The sequence below is a fragment of the Aegilops tauschii genome, chromosome 3, assembly GCF_002575655.3.
Source record: "Aegilops tauschii subsp. strangulata cultivar AL8/78 chromosome 3, Aet v6.0, whole genome shotgun sequence".
Classification (NCBI taxonomy): Eukaryota; Viridiplantae; Streptophyta; class Magnoliopsida; order Poales; family Poaceae; genus Aegilops; species Aegilops tauschii.
The window spans coordinates 81033850-81040883 of record NC_053037.3 but is presented as its reverse complement, the minus strand read 5'-3'; positions in this window follow the sequence as shown (position 1 = coordinate 81040883).

Sequence of the window (7034 nt, the reverse complement as noted above, 5' to 3'; positions counted from 1 at the left end):
ATTTGAAATGTGTATCTAAGTTTGTCGCCTTTGGGAGAGGTGAGGACAACACCGGCTCCCAAGCCGGTGCGCATCTTCGAGCCATCAAAGTGCAGTCGCTAATGAGTGGAGTCGGGAGCTGGCTCCAGGTACTGGGTCTCGGCCCAGTCGACGAGGAAGTTGGCCAGTGCTTGGGACTTGATGGTGGTGCGTGGCTGGTAGAAGATGGTGTAGGGGACCAACTCAATGGCCCATTTGGCCACCCGGCCAGATGCATCTCTATTGCCTATGATCTCAGCAAGTGGCATAGTGCAGACAGCCGTGATTGGGTGCTCTTGAAAGTATGGCTTCAGCTTCTTGGCAGCAAAATGCACGCCGTAGCACATCTTCTGGTGGTGAGGGTAGTTCTGCTTGGAGGCTGACAGCACCTGGCTCAGGTAATACACAGGCCTCTGGACTGGCAGTGCCTTGCCATCTTCTTTGCATTATACCACCATGACTGTGCTGACCACCCGGCTAGTGGCGGCGATTTAGAGGAGCATAGGCTTCTTATCAGTCGGAGCGGCCAAAACAGGCGGCATGGACAACATCTTCTTGAGCTGGAGGAAAGCCTCGTCCACCTTGTCATTCCACTCGAAGTGAGTGGTTTTCTTCATGAGTTGGTACAGGGGAAGAGCCTTCTCGCCCAGCCGACTGATGAAGCGGTTGATGGATGCCAAGCAACCAGTGAACTTCTGGATGTCTCGCAGTCGGGTGGGTCTTTCCATCCTCTCGATGGCTTTGATCTTCACAGGGTTGCACTCAGTGCCGCGCTCTGAGACCAGGAAGCCAAGGAGCTGGCGGGCTGGTACTCCAAAGACACATTTCTCTAGGTTGAGCTTGATCTGAAACCGGCGCAGATTTTCAAAAGTTTCCTTGAGATCTTCCAAGAGGCTACCGCGCTTCTTCGTCTTCACCACAATATCGTCTACATAGACGTGGGAATTTCTGTCGAGTTGCTTGTGGAGGCACTTCTGCATGCAACGGTGAAACGTGGCACCAGCATTTCTCAAGCCGAATGTCATGGTCAGGTAGAAGAAGGCTCCGAATGGTGTGATGAAGGCGGTCTTCAGGCAGTCTGCCGGGTTCAACTTGATCTAGTGGTACCTTGAGTAGGCATCCAAAAAACTCAGCAGCTCGCATCCGGTTGTGGAGTCTATCACTTGGTCAATCCGAGGCAGAGCAAACGGATCCTTGGGGCAGGCTTTGTTGAGACTAGTGTAATCAATGCACATGCCCCACTTGTTGTTCTTCTTCAGTACAAGGACTGGGTTGGCTAGCCACTCTGGAAAAAACACTTCTATAATGAAGTCGGCTGCAAGGAGCCGGGCTATCTCTTCACCAACAATTCTTCTCTTCTCCTCTGATAGTCGGCGGAGGGGTTGCTTTACTAGTTTTACATCCGGTCTGACATTTAGCTTGTGCTTGGAGAAATCCGGTTTCTTGACTAGTTTTGCATCCGGTCTGACATTTAGCTTGTGGTCAGCGAAATCCATCGGAACACCCGGCATGTCTTTTTGAGACCATGCAAAGATGTCCCGATTCTCATGGAGGAAATCGACGAGCTCGCTTTCCTATTTGCTATTAAGGTTGGTACCTACGATAGCGTGCCTCTCCGGGTGCTCGGGGTCCAAGGGGATCTTCTTTGTTTCTTTGGCCGGCTGGAAGGAGCCCTGGTTCTCTGTGTTGGGGAACGTAGTAATTTCAAAAAAATTCCTACGCACACGCAAGATCATGGTGATGCATAGCAACGAGAGGGGAGAGTGTTGTCCACGTACCCTCGTAGACCGACAACGGAAGCGTTATCACAACGCGGTTCACGTAGTCGTACGTCTTCACGATCCGACCGATCAAGTACCGAACGCACGGCACCTCCGAGTTCTACACATGTTCAGCTCGATGACGTCCCTCGAACTTCGATCCAGCCGAGTGTTGAGGGAGAGTTTCGTCAGCACGACGGCGTGGTGACGATGATGATGTTCCACCGACGCAGGGCTTCGCCAAAGCTCCGCAACGGTATTATTGAGGTGTAATATGGTGGAGGGGACACCGCACACGGCTAAAATATCGTATATCAAGTGTGTCCCTCGGGTGCCCCCCTGCCCCCGTATATAAAGGAGCAAGGAGGAGAGGGCCGGCCAAGGGGAGGTAGCGCGCCCAAGGGGGGAGTCCTACTCCCACCGGCAGTAGGACTCCTCCTTTCCTCGTGGGAGTAGGAGAAGGGAAGGGGGAAGGAGAAAGAAGGAAGGGGGCGCCCCCCTTCCCTAGTCCAATTCGGACTAGCCCATGGGGAGGGGCGCGGCCACCTTTTGAGGCCTTTCTCTCCTTTCCCGTATGGCCCATTAAGGCCCAATACGAATTCCCGTAACTCTCCGATCCTCCGAAAAATACCCGAATCACTCGGAACCTTTCCGAAGTCCGAATATAGTCGTCCAATATATCAATCTTTACGTCTCGGCCATTTCGAGACTCCTCGTGATGTCCCCGATCTCATCCGGGACTCGGAACTCCTTCGGTACATCAAAACTCAATAAAACTGTCATCGTAACGGTAAGCGTGCGGACCCTACGGGTTCGAGAACTATGTAGACATGACCGAGACAGCTCTCCGGTCAATAACCAATAGCGGGACCTGGATGCCCATATTGGCTCCCACATATTCTACGAAGATCTTTATCGGTCAGACCGCATAACAACATACGTTGTTCCCTTTGTCATCGGTATGTTACTTGCCCGAGATTCGATCGTCGGTATCTCGATACCTAGTTCAATCTCGTTGCCAGCGAGTCTCTTTACTCGTTCCGTAATACATCATCTCGCAACTAACTCAATAGTCACAATGCTTGCAAGGCTTATAGTGATGTGCATTACCGAGTGGGCCCAGAGATACCTCTCCGACAATCGGAGTGACAAATCCTAATCTCGAAATACGCCAACCCAACAAGTACCTTTGGAGACACCTGTAGAGCACCTTTATAATCACCCATTTATGTTGTGACGTTTGGTAGCACACAAAGTGCTCCTCCGGTAAACGGGAGTTGCATAATCTCATAGTCATAGGAACATGTATGAGTCATGAAGAAAGCAATAGCAACATACTAAACGATCGGGTGCTAAGCTAACGGAATGGGTCAAGTCAATCACGTCATTCTCCTAATGAGGTGATCTCGTTAATCAAATGACAACTCATGTCTATGGCTAGGAAACATAACCATCTTTGATTAACGAGCTAGTCAAGTAGAGGCATTCTAGTGACACACTGTTTGTCTATGTAGTCACACATGTATTATGTTTCCGGTTAATACAATTCTAGCATGAATAATAAACATTTATCATGATATAAGGAAATATATAATACTTTATTATTGCCTCTAGGGCATATTTCCTTCAGTCTCCCACTTGCACTAGAGTCAATAATCTAGTTCACATCGCCATGTGATTTAACATCAATAATTCACATCACCATGTGATTAACACCCATTGTTCACATCTCTATGTGACCAACACTCAAAGGGTTTACTAGAGTCAATAATCTAGTTCACATCGCTATGTGATTAACACCCAAAGAGTACTAAGGTGTGATCATGTTTTGATTGTGATATAATTTTAGTCAACGGGTCTATCACATTCAGATCCGTAAGTATTTTGCAAATTTCTATGTCTACAATGCTCTGCACGGAGCTACTCTAGCTAATTGCTCCCACTTTCAATATGTATCTAGACCGAGACTTAGAGTCATCTAGATTTAGTGTCAAAACTTGCATCGACGTAACCCTTTACGACGAACCTTTTGTCACTTCCATAATCGAGAAACATATCCTTATTCCACTAAGGATAATTTTGACCGCTGTCCAGTGATCTACTCCTAGATCACTATTGTACTCCCTTGCCAAAATCAGTGTAGGGTATACAATAGATCTGGTACACAGCATGGCATACTTTATAGAACCTATGGCCAAGGCATAGGGAATGACTTTCATTCTCTTTCTATCTTTTGCCGTGGTCGGGCTTTGAGTCTTTACTCAATTTCACAGCTTGTAACACAGGCAAGAACTCTTTCTTTGACTGTTCTATTTTGAATTACTTAAAAATCTTGTTAAGGTATGTACTCATTGAAAAACTTATCAAGCGTCTTCATCTATCTCTATAGATCCTGATGCTCAATATGTAAGCAGCTTCACCGAGGTCTTTCTTTGAAAAACTCCTTTCAAACACTCCTTTATGCTTTGCAGAATAATTCTACATTATTTCCGATTAACAATATGTCATTCACATATACTTATCAGAAATGCTGTAGTGCTCCCACTCACTTTCTTGTAAATACAGGCTTCACCGCAAGTCTGTATACAACTATATGCTTTGATCAACTTATCAAAGCGTATATTCCAACTCCGAGATGCTTGCACCAGTCCATTGATGGATCGCTGGAGCTTGCATATTTTGTTAGCACCTTTAGGATTGACAAAACCTTCTGGTTGCATCATATACAACTCTTCTTTAATAAATCCATTAAGGAATGCAGTTTTGTTTATCCCTTTGCCATATTTCATAAAATGCGGCAATTGCTAACATGATTCGGACAGACTTAAGCATAGATACGAGTGAGAACCTCTCATCGTAGTCAACATCTTGAACTTGTCGAAAACCTTTTGCGACAATTCTAGCTTTGTAGATAGTGACACTACTATCAGCGTCTGTCTTCCTCTTGAAGATCCATTTAATCTCAATGGCTCGCCGATCATTGGGCAAGTCAATCAAAGTCCATACTTTGTTCTCATATCTGGATCTTATCTCAGATTTCATGTCCTCAAGCCATTTCGTGGAATCTGGGCTCACCATCGCTTCTTCATAGTTCGTAGGTTCGTCATGGTCTAGTAACATAACCTCCAGAACAGGATTACCGTACCACTCTGGTGCGGATCTTACTTTGGTTGACCTACAAGGTTCAGTAATAACTTGATCTGAAGTTCCATGATCATCATCATTAACTTCCTCACTAATTGGTGTAGGAGTCACAGGAACAGATTTCTGTGATGAACTACTTTCCAATAAGGGAGCAGGTACAGTTACCTCATCAAGTTCTACTTTCCTCCCACTCACTTTTTTGAGAGAAACTCCTTCTCTAGAAAGGATCCATACTAAGCAACGAATGTCTTGCCTTCGGATCTGTGATAGAAGGTATACCCAACTGTTTCCTCTGGGTATCCTATGAAGACACATTTCTACGATTTGGGTTTGAGCTTATCACGATGAAACTTTTTCACATAAGCATCGCAACCCCAAAATTTTAAGAAATGACAACTTTGGTTTCTTGCTAAACCTCAGTTCATAAGGCATCGTCTCAACGGATTTTGATGGTGCCCTATTTAACGTGAATGCAGCTGTCTCTAATGCATAACCCCAAAACGATAGTGGTAGATCGGTAAGATACATCATATATCGCACCATATCTAATAAAGTATGATTACGACGTTCGGACACACCATTACACCGTGGTGTTCCAGGTGGCGTGAGTAGTGAAACTATTTCACATTGTTTTAACTGAAGGCCAAACTCGTAACTCAAATACTCTTCTCTACGATTAGATCATAGAAACTTTATTTTCTTGTCACGATGATTTTCCACTCCACTCTGAAATTCTTTGAACTTTTCAAATGTTTCAGACTTATGTTTCATCAAGTATATATACCCATATCTGCTCAAATCATCTGTGAAGGTCAGAAAATAATGATACCTGCTACGAGCCTCAATATTCATCGGGCCACATACATCTGTATGTACGATTTCCAACAAATCTGTTGCTCTCTCCATAGTTCCGGAGAACGGCGTTTTAGTCATCTTGCCCATGAGGCACGGATCGCAAGCATCAAGTGATTCATAATCAAGTGATTCCAAAATCCCATCAGTATGGAGTTTCTTCATGCGCTTTACACCAATATGACCTAAACGGCAGTGCCACAAATAAGTTGCACTATCATTATTAACATTGCATCTTTTGGCTTCAATATTATGATTATGTGTATCACTACGATCGAGATCCAACAAACCATTTTCGTTGGTGTGTATGACCATAGAAGGTTTTTATTCATGTAAACAGAACAACAATTGTTCTCTAACTTAACTGAATAACCGTATTGCAAAAAAACAGGATCAAATCATATTCATGCTCATCGCAAACACCAAATAACACTTATTTAGTTTCAACACTAATCCCGAAAGTATAGGGAGTGTGCGATGATGATCATATCAATCTTGGAACTACTTCCAACACACATCATCACCTCGCCTTTTACTAGTCTCTGTTTATTCTGCAACTCTCGTTTCGAGTTACTACTCTTAGCAACTGAACCAGTATCAAATACAGAGGGGTTGCTATAAACAGTAGTAAAGTACACATCAATAACATGTATATCCAATATACTTTTGTTCACTTTGCCATCCTTCTTATCCACCAAATAGTTGGGGTAGTTCCGCTTCCAGTGACCAGTCCCTTTGCAGTAGAAGCACTTAGTCTCAGGCTTAGGTACAGACTTGGGCTTCTTCACTTGAGTAGCAACTTGCTTGCCGTTCTTTTTGAAGTTCCCCTTCTTCCCTTTGCCCTTTTCTTGAAACTAGTGGTCTCGTCAACCATCAACACTTGATGTTTTTCTTGATTTCTACCTTCGTCGATTTCAGCATCACGAAGAGCTCGGGAATTACTTTCGTCATCCCTTGCATACTATAGTTCATCACGAAGTTCTACTAACTTGGTGATGGTGACTAGAGAATTCTGTCAATCACTATTTTATCTGGAAGATAAACTCCCACTTGATTCAAGCGATTGTAGTACCCAGACAATCTGAGCACATGCTCACTAGTTGAGCGATTCTCCTCCATCTTTTAGCTAGAACTTGTTGGAGATTTCATATCTCTCAACTCGGGTATTCGCTCAAAATATTAACTTCAACTCCTGGAACATCTCATATGGTCCATGACGTTCAAAACGTCTTTGAAGTCCCGATTCTAAGCTGTTAAGCA